The following is a 15,234-nucleotide window of genomic DNA, read 5'->3' as shown; positions in this document are numbered from 1 at the left end:
TTAACACTTTAGACCAGGGGTGTGAAACGTAACAGCCCCGTTTCATCCGACCCGCAGGATGAGTTTGCTGAGAATAAGAATTTGCCGAAATTTTTGAATGAAAGAAACTGCTGTTCTAAATGTGCCCACTAGATGTCGCAATAGCAATTCTTTGTATCGTTGTAGATGATGCTACGTATGTAAAAAAAATAAACCACATGATGTTAGTGCACCAGTTGAATAAAATGAGCAAACTACATAAATAACATACTGTAATTTGATTTTGATATTATTTTTGTATCTTGATAGATTGAAAATTAACACCAATGAGGTGACTGATGAACATTATCACATAATTTATTCAGAAAGTATAAATAACGCCAAATAAAGATAGTAAAACAATAAAACAATTCTAAGTTGTCTTTATTTTTAAGTTATCGTGCCGTGATTTTACCAGTCCGGCCCACTTGGGAGTACATTTTTCTCAATGTGGCCCCCCATCTAAAATTAGTTTTACACCCCTGCTTTAGACGGTATATGGCATCAGAGGGTTGGTCTTGAACAGGGTAAGAAGCTACTTAACCAACACAAAGCAATACTTGAAGGTAGGCGAACACGCATCTGCAGCTTTAAATATAATTTGTGGCGTACCCCAGGGATTAAGACTAGGACCAAAATTCTTCAATCCCTGTATAAACTTCTATTGTACCTAAATAGTACTTAAAGTTATTACTATTTGCAGACGATAGACCACATTTTGCTCAGGAGAGAACACACAGAAGCTAATAAAGAAATGAATCAATTAAATGAATGAATCTAAGTAAAACTAAAATAATGCCATTTGGTAACTAAAAAAGACACAAATAGGCCGCATAGATATTGGCAGGGTAAAAAAAAAATCAAATTCCTAAGTATAATAATAGCTGATGAAATTAAGTGGAAATCTGATATAATAATATCCATCTTAAGGCGGCCAGAAATACTTCAATAAAGAATAAAGCAAGGTATGTTCCAACCATAATCAGTCCAGTCATGTTACATTCATGTAGCGTTATTGACACCTAGTGACCAATGTTGGCACTACATTACAATCACTTTTATTTGTAAAGCTGGCCCTAGAGTGTGAATGGTTGTCTGTTTATCTGTGTTGGCCCTGCGATGAAGTGGCGACTTGTCCAGGGTGTACCCCACCTTCCGCCTCAGTGCAGCTGGGATAGGCTCCAGTCTGGGGGGACAAGCGGGAGAAGATGGATAGATGGATGTGGGAAACAGGATGCCACAGATTTTGCTCATCGGGCAAACTTTAACAAATCAGATTTGACTATGAAAATCCCTAGTTAAAGACAGCCCTATTCATTAATAAGAACTCTTGTAAAGTTAAATGTAAAAAAGTCTGAAAGGAATACACAATCACAGTAAAATACAAGTGAAGCAGAACCCTCGATAGAGTGAAATAAGTATAAGTTATAAGTAAAAATGGATTATTGCTGAAGTGTGAAAGTTACATTCAAAGGTAAATTAAATTTTAAAAGGTTTTCAAGAAGACGAGCAAAATAAGTAAAACATAGCTTTGACTAAGGTAAAATAAGACAACTGCTATTTACACGATTAACTGTGTAAGGTAAATAACACTTTAAAAAGTTATTAAGAACACTATCAAAGTATCAAGGAAACAAATATATACATTTATATTATAGAATAAATAATTTTCCTATGGCTTTGTTTATTGTAATATGAAGTTTACACTGAAAAAAAAGTTGTCACTCTAGATCAGGGGTCCCCAAACTTTTTTGTTGTCTGGTCCCCACAATTTCCCCTTCTGTCTTTTTTTCTTCTTCTTCTTCTTTCTATCTTCTCCTGCTCTGGTCCAGCTGCACCGAACAGTAAATATATCTAAACTTTAAAAAAAAGTTAAATACAAATATGGCATCAAGAGAAGTATCAATATGATTTGCCTGAGCGTCTGGACAGGACAAATATATATATATATATATATGTTCAAAAGTTTGGGGTCACCCAAACAATTTTGTGGAATAGCCTTCATTTCTAAGAACAAGAATAGACTGTCGAGTTTCAGATGAAAGTTCTCTTTTTCTGGCCATTTTGAGCGTTTAATTGACCCCACAAATGTGATGCTCCAGAAACTCAATCGCCTCAAAGGAAGGTCAGTTTTGTAGCTTCTGTAACGAGCTAAACTGTTTTCAGATGTGTGAACATGATTGCACAAGGGTTTTATAATCATCAATTAGCCTTCTGAGCCAATGAGCAAACACATTGTACCATTAGAACACTGGAGTGATAGTTGCTGGAAATGGGCCTCTATACACCTATGTAGATATTGCACCAAAAACCAGACATTTGCAGCTAGAATAGTCATTTACTACATTTCTATTCTTTCTAGTATTTTATTGAAAAAAACCCCAGCATACTAGCACCATACTTATTTTGATTATTGTTTCTCAGCTGTTTGTAAATGTTGCAGTTTATAAATAAAGGTTTATAAAAAAAATGACTAAATTAATCGCCAACTATTTTTATATTCGATTTTAATCGATTTAATCGATTAGTTATTGTAGCCCTAATGTGTATATATATATATATATATATATATATATATATATATATATATATATATATATATATATATGTATGTTTATATATGTATATATATATATATATATATATATATATATATATATATATATATATATATATATATATATATATATATATATATACACACAGTATATACTGTATGTACATACACCCAATATATACTGTATATATATATATATATATATATATATACACATATATATTTTATATATATATAATTTATATATCCTCCACAGGCCGGCCGGATTGTGTAAACTGGCGGGCTGTATTTGGGGGACCATGTCTAGACGATATGCCGTGTAATACTTCTATAGAACTGTAGATGGCACACATGAGTTTTTGTTTCCATCTGCAGAACTTCTAGTCATGAAGTGTCTACTTTTCTGATGGGTTAAGATGAAGCACATGAGTGCAGTGTGTATTGTTGCCTTTACTTTATTAACAGTGTCTTCATTTCCAGTGTTTTTTTAGTTGGTGAGACGACAACCCAACGCTTTTTCTCGTCCTTCATTTACGCCTCAGCTGCGGCCTGCCTGCTGATCACTCTCTGCTTCCACTTCCCAGCTTTGTAGCCACGCTTCTCTGCGGGGGGGAAAGCGAGGACACTGTGATGTGTTAAAACAATATGGAGGAGGTGTGCCTTACCTGGCAGGCTCCCGTCAGGCTTGATGCAGACGGAGGCGAGGCTGAAGAGGGTGAAGATGATGAAGGCGGCGACGATGAAGGTCAGCTCAAAGCCAGAGAAAGGCAGTTCCATGGACACAAGTGCAAAAGAGGCAGCTGTCAAGGTATGTATGTGTTATTTATTTGCAGTTTCATTGCACTGCTACACTTTGAGGGGACTTTCCTGTACTTTTTTTCCAATGTAGTCACACATGAGTCATATGTTGTTATATTAGAACTTTTCCTAAACTTTCTCATTGTGATTGCTGTCATAGTGTGTGTGACAGTTTTTGGCTTCAGTGTTGTTTATTGTTTCTTCTTGTCCAGTTCCTTTTCCTGTTTTGATTTGTTCTGTAGTGACTTAACCCTTGCTTTTGAGCACTATTCTCCTCACCTGTTCTTGATTGCCAATTAGGGAGCTCACCTGTTCCTGATTGCCAATCAAGAGGGTTTATCTTCACATCTCTCAACACTGGTTGTTTGTCTTAACGTTGCTCTTTGTATGACCTGTTTTACTTTCCTCTGCTGAGTGCTTGATAAGTGTAAATTACTTTCTGATTTGCTCTCTGCATCCTGGGGTCACACCAACCACAACCACGCGCATGCGTGACAGAATGCATCTTGAAGGGTGAACTGCACTTTTTTTCCCCATTTTGCCTATCATTCACAATCTCAATGTAAGACAACAACACATGTTTTTTTTTTTAATGCATTCTAATTTGTAAAACGCCAACAATACTCCATTTATTATTAGCGATATTGTTGTTATAAGCACTAAAGCAGGCAAACTATTTTTAGTTTATTTTTTAGTTGATCAGAGCGCTAGCTAGCTTATGCTGCTATTATGACATATTAAGCTGGTGAGCTGCTGCATCACGTCTGAGCTAGTGAAAGTTAATTTTTGATTATGAATCATGCCTCTCACCTGGATAGTAGAAGGTTGTGGCCATAAACCGAGAAGAGAAGTTGGTCAAGTTTGTCGTTCAACTTTGACCTGGGGATGGCAAGAAAGACACGAAAAGATGCTCGTTTCTAGCAAAAAAAATTTTTTTTAAACTTTGGTGAGGAATATGATTATTCTTCATCTAAATGGGAATATATAAACATCCCATCAGTCCGAATGAGAGCAGACATTGTACAGTAAATGATTGTTTTATTATGTTTGCTTGTGTATATCTTGGAGGAAGTGAGGAAGGCACTTGCATGGAGGGCCCTGAACGGCATGACCAGTGTATGGAGCTCCAACCTCCCCCGCCAAATCAAACTCAGCTTCTTCTACGCGACAGTTGAGTCCGTTCTCCTCTATGGCAGCGAATGCTGGACCCTGAAGCCAACCCTGGAGAGGTCTCTGGATGGTTGCTACACCAGGATGCTGCGTGCAGTGCTTAACATCAACAAGAGTGCGCACGTAACCAACAGAGTCCTCTACAGGGGAATACCAAGGGTGAGCGAGAAGATTGCTGTAAGGAGAATGAGACTAGCAGGGCACTGCCAAAGGCATCAGGAGCTGCCAGCCAGCAAATTGGTACTGTGGGAACCAACACATGGGCATCGGTCAAGAGGACGTCCCACACTAACATACGTGGACGTACTCAAGAAGGATGCAGGAGCTCAGAGTACCAAGGAACTGGCCAAATGTATGGAGAATCGGGATGACTGGAAGCAACGATGGAAGGCTCGTCTGAGGACGACCTAGAGAGAATACTGCTTCTTGCTGGATCTGTTTAGCAAATAGTTTCTAAAACTTGTACATCATCCTCCTTATATTCAGGCAAAAAAATATAAGGTTTTTGATCATCATTTGTCCCAAAGTATTTGTCGCCGTCGCTCACAAAGTCTGCCGTGATTAGTAGGTTTATTTTTGTTGAAGGGAAAAGCGAACATTGTGATGTCTGTGAAATGAATGCGCGGCCATATGCTTAAAGTGAGCAAAATACATAAGTATTACATGTTATTATGAATGTTACATACTGTATATACTTAGAGCAGTTATATAAACTGATGATGGAGGCATTTTAGATTTTTTTTACGAGTTAGAATGTATAAAAAAAGAAAAACGTATGTGTGCTTGTCTCACACATAAGGATTGTGAATGATTGGCATCCATCCATTTTCTATTGCTTGTCCCTCTCGGGCAGTTCCCCTTTAATGCTGATGGTGAAATGGTGAAAGCATATAGAAACGTGCAGTATCCACTCTCTCCACTAGAGGGCCACCTGACCTCATGTTTTATATCAGCACCTGACTGTTAGTGCTACCATACCACCCCATATATTTTCATGTTTTTTGTCTATCAGTTATACATTTTTCAAGGCAAACTTGATTTGGCCGATTCCTTTGTTCAAATATTTAAATGGGACTTTTTCTTTTTTTTCCTTTTCTTCTGTGTGCAAACCGTGCATGTGCAGAACAACTTTTACTCAGAGTTACAACATGAACATATTGCAATAAAGGCTGGATCAAGTTGAATATAATCCTCCACAATCCTGCACTTTTATTTGAAATGTGAAACACAACAACAAATATAGCTTTTGGTAGAATACTGCAGCAGTGCCTTAAGATCTATCAATTTCTATCAAATTCCACTTCTGTTTTCTGTAATAAATTCCAAAGACTGCGGCTTTACTCACCATAAGGCAAGACTTTAGCGTGTAGAGTTCACATGAAGAGAAAGCAGGCGTCGCTTCACTTTTTCTCCAAAGCTAATCTTCAATACTATTAAATGTGTTTTCCAGAGTACCTACACTCGCACAGCGCGACGCCTCCAGGAAGCAAATACGACCAGATCCTAGTGCAAGGTACACACTTTCTTCAGGTCCCAGTGTGGACTTTGGTATGGAATAAAACAAACAGCGTTCTCATGGCCTTGTTTCATGTCTTTTCTTCAGTTCTACATGAAAGGTCTTCCTCACCGGCCTTAGAGCAATCCAGCTCCTAAACAAGATGGAAACATGTAAGTGTTTCATACTTAATGGAAAATAGGGTAAGCGAGAAGAGTGGTCCCAATCACTGTGCCAGAGCTTAATAGCGCGCCGTTAGAGATCTTCAGATGGTACTCAGTTTTACTCAATTGGTTCCATTTACTACAAACGTTGCATTTTGTTAATCTGTTTATGTGAGTGACATACAGTATAGTGCAGGGGTCGGCAACCCAAAACAATGAAAGAGCCATATTGGACCAAAAATACAAAAAACAAATATGTCTGGAGACGCAAAAAATGAAAAGTCTTATATAAGTGTTACAATGAAGGCAACACATGACATGTCTATATTAAACTCAAATTCCGAACTAACAAAGGTCTTAACTCATTCTCTTTCTATGCCACATCAATGTGGAATGCGCTCCCAACAGGTATAAAAGAAAGGGCATCTCTATCCTCCTTCAAAACCGCAATAACAGTTCACCTCCAGGCAGCTACAACCCTAAACTAACACCCTCCCCAGATTGCTAACAATCAAATGTAAACAATCAAATGCAGATACTTTTTCTTATGCCTTCTGATCTCTCTCTCTCTCTCTCTCTATGTCCACTACTTGATGTCCATATCCTAACCCCCCCACCCCCCTCCACACCCCTGATTGTAAATAATGTAAATATTTCATTGTGATTATCTTGTGTGATGACTGTATTATGATGATAGTATATATGATAGTATATATCTGTATCATGAATCAATTTAAGTGGACCCCGACTTAAACAAGTTGAAAAACTTTTTCGGGTGTTACCATTTAGTGGTCAATTGTACGGAATATGTACTTCACTGTGCAACCTACTAATAAAAGTCTCAATCAATCAATCAATCAAAAGCTATAATAGCCTACTATCAAAATGACTGTGTCACAGGCTGAAGAAATGTCTTCGTTGACAGAAATGTTGAAACTTACTATTTATTCTACACATTTTTACAACATTACAAACCTTTAGTAAATCAGAGGCTACTCAGAAGGTGAGATAGCTCCTGGAAATGACTGGCTTTTATTGGCCAATGGTATAGATGTGTGTGTCCAAGTTAAAGGAAAAGCCAGGCTGTCTTCTTCTAATGGATTTATTACAATCTTTGGAAAGCTAGGTAATGTTTGCTGTGGTCTGGAACAACATGTCACACAAACAACTATCAGAAATGCAGCGAATATTACATACAGATAATATGTCATGAGACATGCAAATATAAATTAAATACACAGAGGACATAAGTAAAGGATATTAAATGAGCTCAAATATATCTGCAAATGGGGCATAATGATGCAATATGTACATACAGCTAGCACAAATAGCATGTTAGCATTGATTAGCTTGCAGTCATGCCGTCCAACACACACACACACACACACACACACACACACACACACACACACACACACACACACACACACACACACACACACACACACACACACACACACACACACACACACACACACACACACACACACACACACACACACACACACACACACATTCTTGTATTTACGTTCTTGAGACCTCCGAAAAATGCCTACCTCTTTAGGACCGACCTTTCTAGATATATAAAGATTTGTGTTAACAACATTAATAATATATACATAATATGTAAATATAAAAAAGGTAAGCTTATAGTTAATTATTTATTTTTTCGAATTTTTTTTGTAATCAGTTTTTAATCTTCATTATTTACTTCAAGTTATTACATTTTGTCTCTATAGAGACAAAATGTAATAAAATAAATATGTATACATATATATATATATATATATATATATATATATATATATATATATATATATATATATACATATTTATTTTATTTTATTAATTTTGGCCAGAGAGGGCACATTTCAATTTCTTACACACACTTGTTATTACATATGTTGGCCAGAGGGGAAGCACTTCAAATTTTTACACACTTGTTATTTCATATGTTGGCTAGAGGGGGAGCACTTTTAAAACCGACACACAGTCAATTTGAAAAATCCCTCCTTTTTGAGACCACCCTAATTTTGACAGATTTCACCACCAGGGGTGCAAATGAGACCATGATTTATGTCCTAACTTGTTCACCGGTCCTCATATGGAAGGCACTTTTCCTTGTTGATGTCTCAAGAAGGGTAGAAATACAAGAACACACACACACACACACGCACACACTTGGTATATTTACATGTACTAAAAAACTATTTATAGTATGGATTTGGTTGAAATCAGCATTCAAAAAAAAATCTCAATCTTTTGAAAGGTGGGATTTCCATACCTAGATACACCCCCAAATAATTTGGTTTTGTTTAAAAAAAAAAAAGTTAGTTTTTTTCTTTACAAAATATTGCCAACAAATTCAATATTTGGTGGCAAGAACATGAATTTAGATAATCCTTTAACCTGTCATTATTCACTTGGATATGATTATAAATCTGTCACGTTTCCCATTACTGATTCATGTAGTACTATCAATAGTGAGTGAATACACATCATAATAATACATCATTATTATGGTTATATTATTATATATGCCTTTAACACCTAGCGACACCTCTGTTTGTATTCTAACATTATTCGAGGGTCTTTGAACGCACCACCGTTATGGACAATGCGATGCAAAAGGTAAAACTTTTACGTAACTTTCTCGTAAGTTGCTACAGGTAGATGAATTATATTTTTACTTTTCTTCTTGTACCTCAGCCCTGTTCCAAAATGCTGTGTGCGAGTGTGTCAATGCTAAAAGGTGAGATTTGATGACCGTATGACGTCTGTGTTGAGTCAAGTGTTTTTCGTTATCCAGGTGTAAGGAATCATTTTGCATTTTTGTCAGAATTCAAGCAACCTTATTTTTATATATTAACATTTATGACGTTTTTTTTTTAAAGAACATATTTATAACTTAGATATTTAAATGACAGAAAATAAATTCTTCAAATGTTACTGTGCTTAGGACCCCTGTACAACATCCCCATTTCCCTCCACTTCAACTCCCCTAGTGACAGGCAGAGAAATGCAATCCTTTTCCACTAGATGGCAGAATGTACACTGTGATATTTGTTTAAGTAATGTGTCTGTTTTTAACTTCCCATCCACCTTCAAAGATCCGGATTAAATAAACATAATTTACTGTTGCTAAGCGGCTAGTTAAACATTTTATAAACTCAAACATGGCTGAAAAACTATAAAATGAGGACTCCCTGACCTGTACATCTGCAGGTGGCAACTAAGGACCGCTGCTTAGAGGGGATGGAAGAAAAAAGCCTTTTAAACCACAGGTGTCAAACCCAAGGCCCGGGGGCCAGATGTGGCCCGCCACTTCATTTCATTTGGCCCTCGAAAGCCTGGGAATAATATGTATCAATAAAGTACTGTAACTTTTCATACTAAATGTATTCTTTCGTTCTATTTTGGGAGAAAAAAAATATGCGTACTCCATGTAATCGCAAATTATGTTAACTAAAATATTGTCTAATTATGCAAAAATATATTAGTAAACATTCAAACAATTTTTTAAATATAAATAGATACTAATAAAAATTATTTCAAAGCAAGTTATCCATCAAATTGTGCAATGTAAAAGTAGCAATATATTTCATGGTAAAATTGTGGTTTTTACAGCATTTTTCTCTAAATGGAAAACTGTACTTTATTTTGCTGTAATAAACTGTGGTGCCGTTTTGGCATTTACAGTAATACACTGAAAAATATACAGTTGTTGATTTGCGGTAAAAACAAACAAACTGGCAGCTCAGGTGCCAAAATGTTACTGTAAAATTGCAGTTTTTTTTATTTACAATTAAAAAAATAATGTAAATTTGACAAATTCTGGCAACTGAGCTGCCTTTGTTTTACCATAAAAAACAGCAGTATTGTTTTTCCATTTACAGTAATATACACTACATGTTGAGGGGAAATGATTGCAACTTACCATATTTTTTTTTTACATTTCAGTTTTTAAAAAAATCTACAAAAACGGTGTAATAATAGTATTCACAGTTAGAAGCGGCCCTCTGGGGCCAAACATAACTGCGACGTGGCCCTCAGTGAAAACGACTTTGACACCTCTGCTTTAAACAATGACAAACTTCTGAAATGTTCAGCATGGATGCTGTTCTAGCAGCAGCTTTTTCGGAGCAGGACAACAGGCGGTGGGCGTGTCTAAGGGGTGGACAGGGGTGGTACGTGCCACCCCCCTAAAATCTGACAGGCCACTCCAGGTGCCACCCCATTCAGAGGCGGCACGATTTGAAACAGTGTTTTTCAAAACTGTTGTACGTGTAATACAGTCAAATACAAAAAAGGCAACGAGAGAAGTACCCAACGCTTTTATTTTGTAAAGTGAGTCTGTACAGAAAATAAGGCATCGACATCAACAATATGATTTGCCTGAGTGGCTGGACAGGACAGACTTGGGAAAAAAAAAAAAAAAGTATATATATATATATATTTTTTAAAATCGATGAAATGGTAAATGGGTTATATTTGTATAGCGCTTTTCTACCTTCAAGGTACTCGAAGCGCTTTGACACTATTTCCACATTCACCCATTCACACACACATTCACACACTGATGGCGGGAGCTGCCATGCAAGGCGCTAACCACGACCCATCAGGAGCAAGGGTGAAGTGTCTTGCTCAAGGACACAACGGACGTGACTAGGTTGGTAGAAGGTGGGGATCGAACCAGGAACCCTCAGGTTGCTGGCACGGCCACTCTCCCGACAGCGCCACGCCGTCCCAATTAAGAATCGGGATTAATCGGAAAATAATTTTTTTTTGACACCCCTAATACCTATACTCCTTGTGCAATACTAAGAGTTAAGTTTTATTTTAAACCTGGAAGGTACAGGACCTACTCAGTGGCCTTGTGGCTAGAGTGTCCACCCTGAGATCGGTAGGTTGTGAGTTCATACCAAAGACTATAAAAATGGGACCCATTACCTCCCTGCTTGGCACTCAGCATCAAGGGTTGGAATTGGGGGTTTAATCACCAAAAATGATTCCCGGGCGCGGCCACCGCTGCTGCTCACTGCTCCCCTCACCTCCCAGGGGGAGATCAAGGGTGATGGGTCAAATGCAGAGACTTATTTCGCCACACCTAGTGTGTGTGTGACTATCAGTGGTACTTTTTTACAGTGAGTAGGGTGGCCATGCTACAGTGTGTTTGATCAATAAAATGTTTTGCCGGATAATAAAGTTAAAGTACCACTGATAGTCACGCACACACTAGGTGTGGTGAAATTATCCTCTGCATTTGACCCATCCCCTTGTCCCACCCCCTGGGAGGTGAGGGGAGCAGTGAGCAGCAGCGGTGGCCGCGCTCGGGAATTATTTTTGGTGATTTAACCCCCAATTCCAATCCTTGATGCTGAGTGCCAAGCAGGGAGGTAATGGGTCCCATTTTTATAGTCTTTGGTATGACTCGGCTAGGGTTTGAACTCACGACCTACCGATCTCAGGTTGTAAAAATTCTAATCATCCAAAAATGTCACGACTCCCTGCAGTACCTCTGCGGGCCCCCTACGAGTCAAGGACCCCATGTTGACGACATCTACTTTAGAGAGAGGAAGAAAAAAATGGTCATCCAAATAACTACTTATCTAAGAATAAGCATTCAGTAAACAATGCTCAAGTACTGAGTAACTGGTGAGTAATGTCCGATGTATTTAGTAGCTTATTTTTAATGGTACTTGCACTACAACCTCAGAGATAGAGATTTACTACTACAGCATGTACTACAAAAGATACATATTTTACAGTCACTTATGGTGTGATAACAGGGCTAATGTTAGCATATGTGCAGCTAAAACAAACAAAAAAAACCATCTACAACTTACCGCAACATTTTTTTCTCGAGTTGGAAGTGCAATTTTTGTAGGCTGAAATGTGAACGTTTCCACTGACACAGACGACAGCACAATTGTTGGTTTTTATAGTTTGTAAGTAAACATTGAAGAGGTATGACGTCATGTCACTTTTTGGTGTGTAGTGTAAGTGTGACCAAAGTCTCTAACAAGCCAGAAGAATGTGTCTTTGAGAGCAGTAATGGATAGATTATAAATAAATATAATGATGACATAAATACAATGATGGGAAAGCTACCGTATTTTTCGGACTATAAGTCGCAGTTTTTTCCATAGTTTGGCCGGGGGTGCGACTTATACTCAGGAGCAACTTATGTGTGACATTATTAACACATTACCGTAAAATATCAAATAATATTATTTAGCTCATTCACGTAAGAGACTAGACGTATAAGATTTCATGGGATTTAGCGATTAGGAGTGACAGATTGTTTGGTAAACGTATAGCATGTTCTATATGTTATAGTTATTTGAATGACTCTTACCATAATATGTTACGTTAAAGGCCTACTGAAACCCACTACTACCGACCACGCAGTCTGATAGTTTATATATCAATGATGAAATCTTAACATTATAACACATGCCAATACGGCCGGGTTAACTTATAAAGTGACATTTTAAATTTGCCGCTAAACTTCCGGTTCGAAACGCCTCTGAGGATGACGTATGCGTGTGACGTAGCCCGACGAACACGGGTATGCCTTCCACATTGAAGCCGATACGAAAAAGCTCTGTTTTCATTTCATAATTCCACAGTATTCTGGACATCTGTGTTCGTGAATCTGTTTCAATCATGTTCATTGCATTATGGAGAAGGAAGCCGAGCAAGCAAAGAAGAAAGTTGTCGGTGCGAAATGGACGTATTTTTCGAACGTAGTCAGCCACAACAGTACACAGCCGGCGCTTCTTTGTTTACATTCCCGAAAGATGCAGTCAAGATGGAAGAACTCGGATAACAGAGACTCTAACCAGGAGGACTTTTGATTTGGATACACAGACGCCTGTAGAGAACTGGGACAACACAGACTCTTACCAGGATTACTTTGATTTGGATGACAAAGACGCAGACGTGCTACTGTGAGTATGCAGCTTTGGCTTTTTTTTGCGTATGTACGTAACTTTTTTTAAATATATAAGCTTTATGAACCTTGGGTTAGGTGAACGGTCTTTTGGGCTGAGTGATTGTGTGTGTTGATCATGTGTTTGAATTGTATTGGCGTGTTCTATGGAGCTAGGAGCTAGCAGAGGAGCTAGGAGCTAGCATAACACGTACCGTACCGTACGTGCGCGTCACGTACGTAACTTTTTTAAAATATATAAGCTTTATGAACCTTGGGTTAGGTGAACGGTCTTTTGGGCTGAGTGATTGTGTGTGTTGATCGGGTGTTTGAATTGTATTGGCGTGTTCTATGGAGCTAGGAGCTAGCAGAGGAGCTAGGAGCTAGCATAACAAACACGCAGGTGTTATTATGCAGGATTAATTTGTGGCATATTAAATATAAGCCTGGTTGTGTTGTGGCTAATAGAGTATATATATGTCTTGTGTTTATTTACTGTTGTAGTCATTCCCAGCTGAATATCAGGTACCGTGAGTATGCAGCCTTGGCTGCTAAACATTCGATAACTTGACCGTATGTGCGCCTCACGTACGTAACTTTTAAAAAATATATAAGCTTTATGAACCTTGGGTTAGGTAAACGGTCTTTTGGGCTGAGTGATTGTGTGTGTTGATCAGGTGTTTGAATTGTATTGGCGTGTTCTATGGAGCTAGGAGCTAGCAGAGGAGCTAGGAGCTAGCATAACAAACACGCAGGTGTTTTTATGCAGGATTAATTTGTGGCATATTAAATATAAGCCTGGTTGTGTTGTGGCTAATAGAGTGTATATATGTCTTGTGTTTATTTACTGTTGTAGTCATTCCCAGCTGAATATCAGGTCACCCCCGGCTCTCACAGCATCTTCCCTATCTGAATAGCTTCAACTCCCCACTAGTCCTTCACTTGCACTTTACTCATCCACAAATCTTTCATCCTCGCTCAAATTAATGGGGAAATTGTCGCTTTCTCGGTCCGAATCTCTCTCACTTCATGCGGCCATCATTGTAAACAATAGGGAACTTTGCGTATATGTTCAACTGACTACGTCACGCTACTTCCGGTAGGTGCAAGCCTTTTTTTTATCAGATACCAAAAGTTGCAATCTTTATCGTCGTTGTTCTATACTAAATCCTTTCAGCAAAAATATGGCAATATCGCGAAATGATCAAGTATGACACATAGAATAGATCTGCTATCCCCGTTTAAATAAAAAAAATTCATTTCAGTAGGCCTTTAACATACCAGGCACGTTCTCAGTTGGTTATTTATGCGTCTTATAACGTACACTTATTCAGCCTGTTGTTCACTATTCTTTATTTATTTTAAATTGCCTTTCAAATGTCTATTCTTGGTGTTGGCTTTTATCAAATAAATTTCCCCCAAAAATGCGACTTGTACTCCAGTGCGACTTATATATGTTTTTTTCCTTCTTTATTATGCATTTTCGGCCGATGCGACTTATACTCCGGAGCGACTTATACTCCGAAAAATACGGTACTTGGAAAATGTAGTGAGCTAAGCTACGAGTTACTCTCGGTTAAATGTAGTTAAGCTATCCCCAGAGAATTGTAACAAGCTACACAGCAACAGTAGCTTGTTACATCAAAGTTACATTTAACGGCATTTCAATCTATGGGCCCACATGTATGATATCAATGTTAAAGGCCTACTGAAATGAATTTTTTTTATTTAAATGGGGATAGCAGATCCATTCTATGTGTCATACTTGATCATTTCGCGATATTGCCATATTTTTGCTGAAAGGATTTAGTATAGAACAACGACGATAAAGTTCGCAACTTTTGGTCTCTGATAAAAAAAAAGCCTTGCCTATACCGGAAGTAGCGTGACGACACCGGGGGAAGGACTGCTCATATTTTCCTATTGTTTTCACCAGCAGCGAGAGCGATTCGGACCGAGAAAGTGACGATTACCCCATTAATTTGAGCGAGGATGAAAGATTCGTGGATGAGGAACGTGAAAGTGAAGGACTAGCGTGCAGTGCAGAACGTGTCTTTTTTCGCTCTGACCGTAACTTAGGTACAAGCTGGCTCATTGG

The 15,234-nt window shown here is 38.0% G+C and overlaps 1 protein-coding gene across 2 annotated transcripts in view; it reads left to right on the top strand.

The window, feature by feature from the left end:
- The first annotated feature begins 2,936 nt into the window (after positions 1 to 2,936).
- The window catches only part of LOC133634106 (protein sidekick-1-like), a 962,694-nt gene continuing 950,396 nt past the window's right edge, over positions 2,937 to 15,234 (top strand). The window contains exons 1-3 of one of the 2 annotated variants that reach the window (XM_062027111.1): positions 2,937 to 3,383; positions 5,994 to 6,056; positions 6,147 to 6,211. The gene's annotated coding sequence lies outside the window, so the exon portion shown is untranslated. The remainder of the gene's footprint in view (positions 3,384 to 5,993; positions 6,057 to 6,146; positions 6,212 to 15,234) is intronic. The other variant, XM_062027112.1, reaches the window with a different exon arrangement.

The sequence above is a fragment of the Entelurus aequoreus genome, linkage group LG18 (genome assembly GCF_033978785.1).
Source record: "Entelurus aequoreus isolate RoL-2023_Sb linkage group LG18, RoL_Eaeq_v1.1, whole genome shotgun sequence".
NCBI classification, from domain to species: Eukaryota; Metazoa; Chordata; class Actinopteri; order Syngnathiformes; family Syngnathidae; genus Entelurus; species Entelurus aequoreus.
Note: the sequence above shows the minus strand (reverse complement) of the source record. Positions and strands in the feature narration are given on the sequence as shown.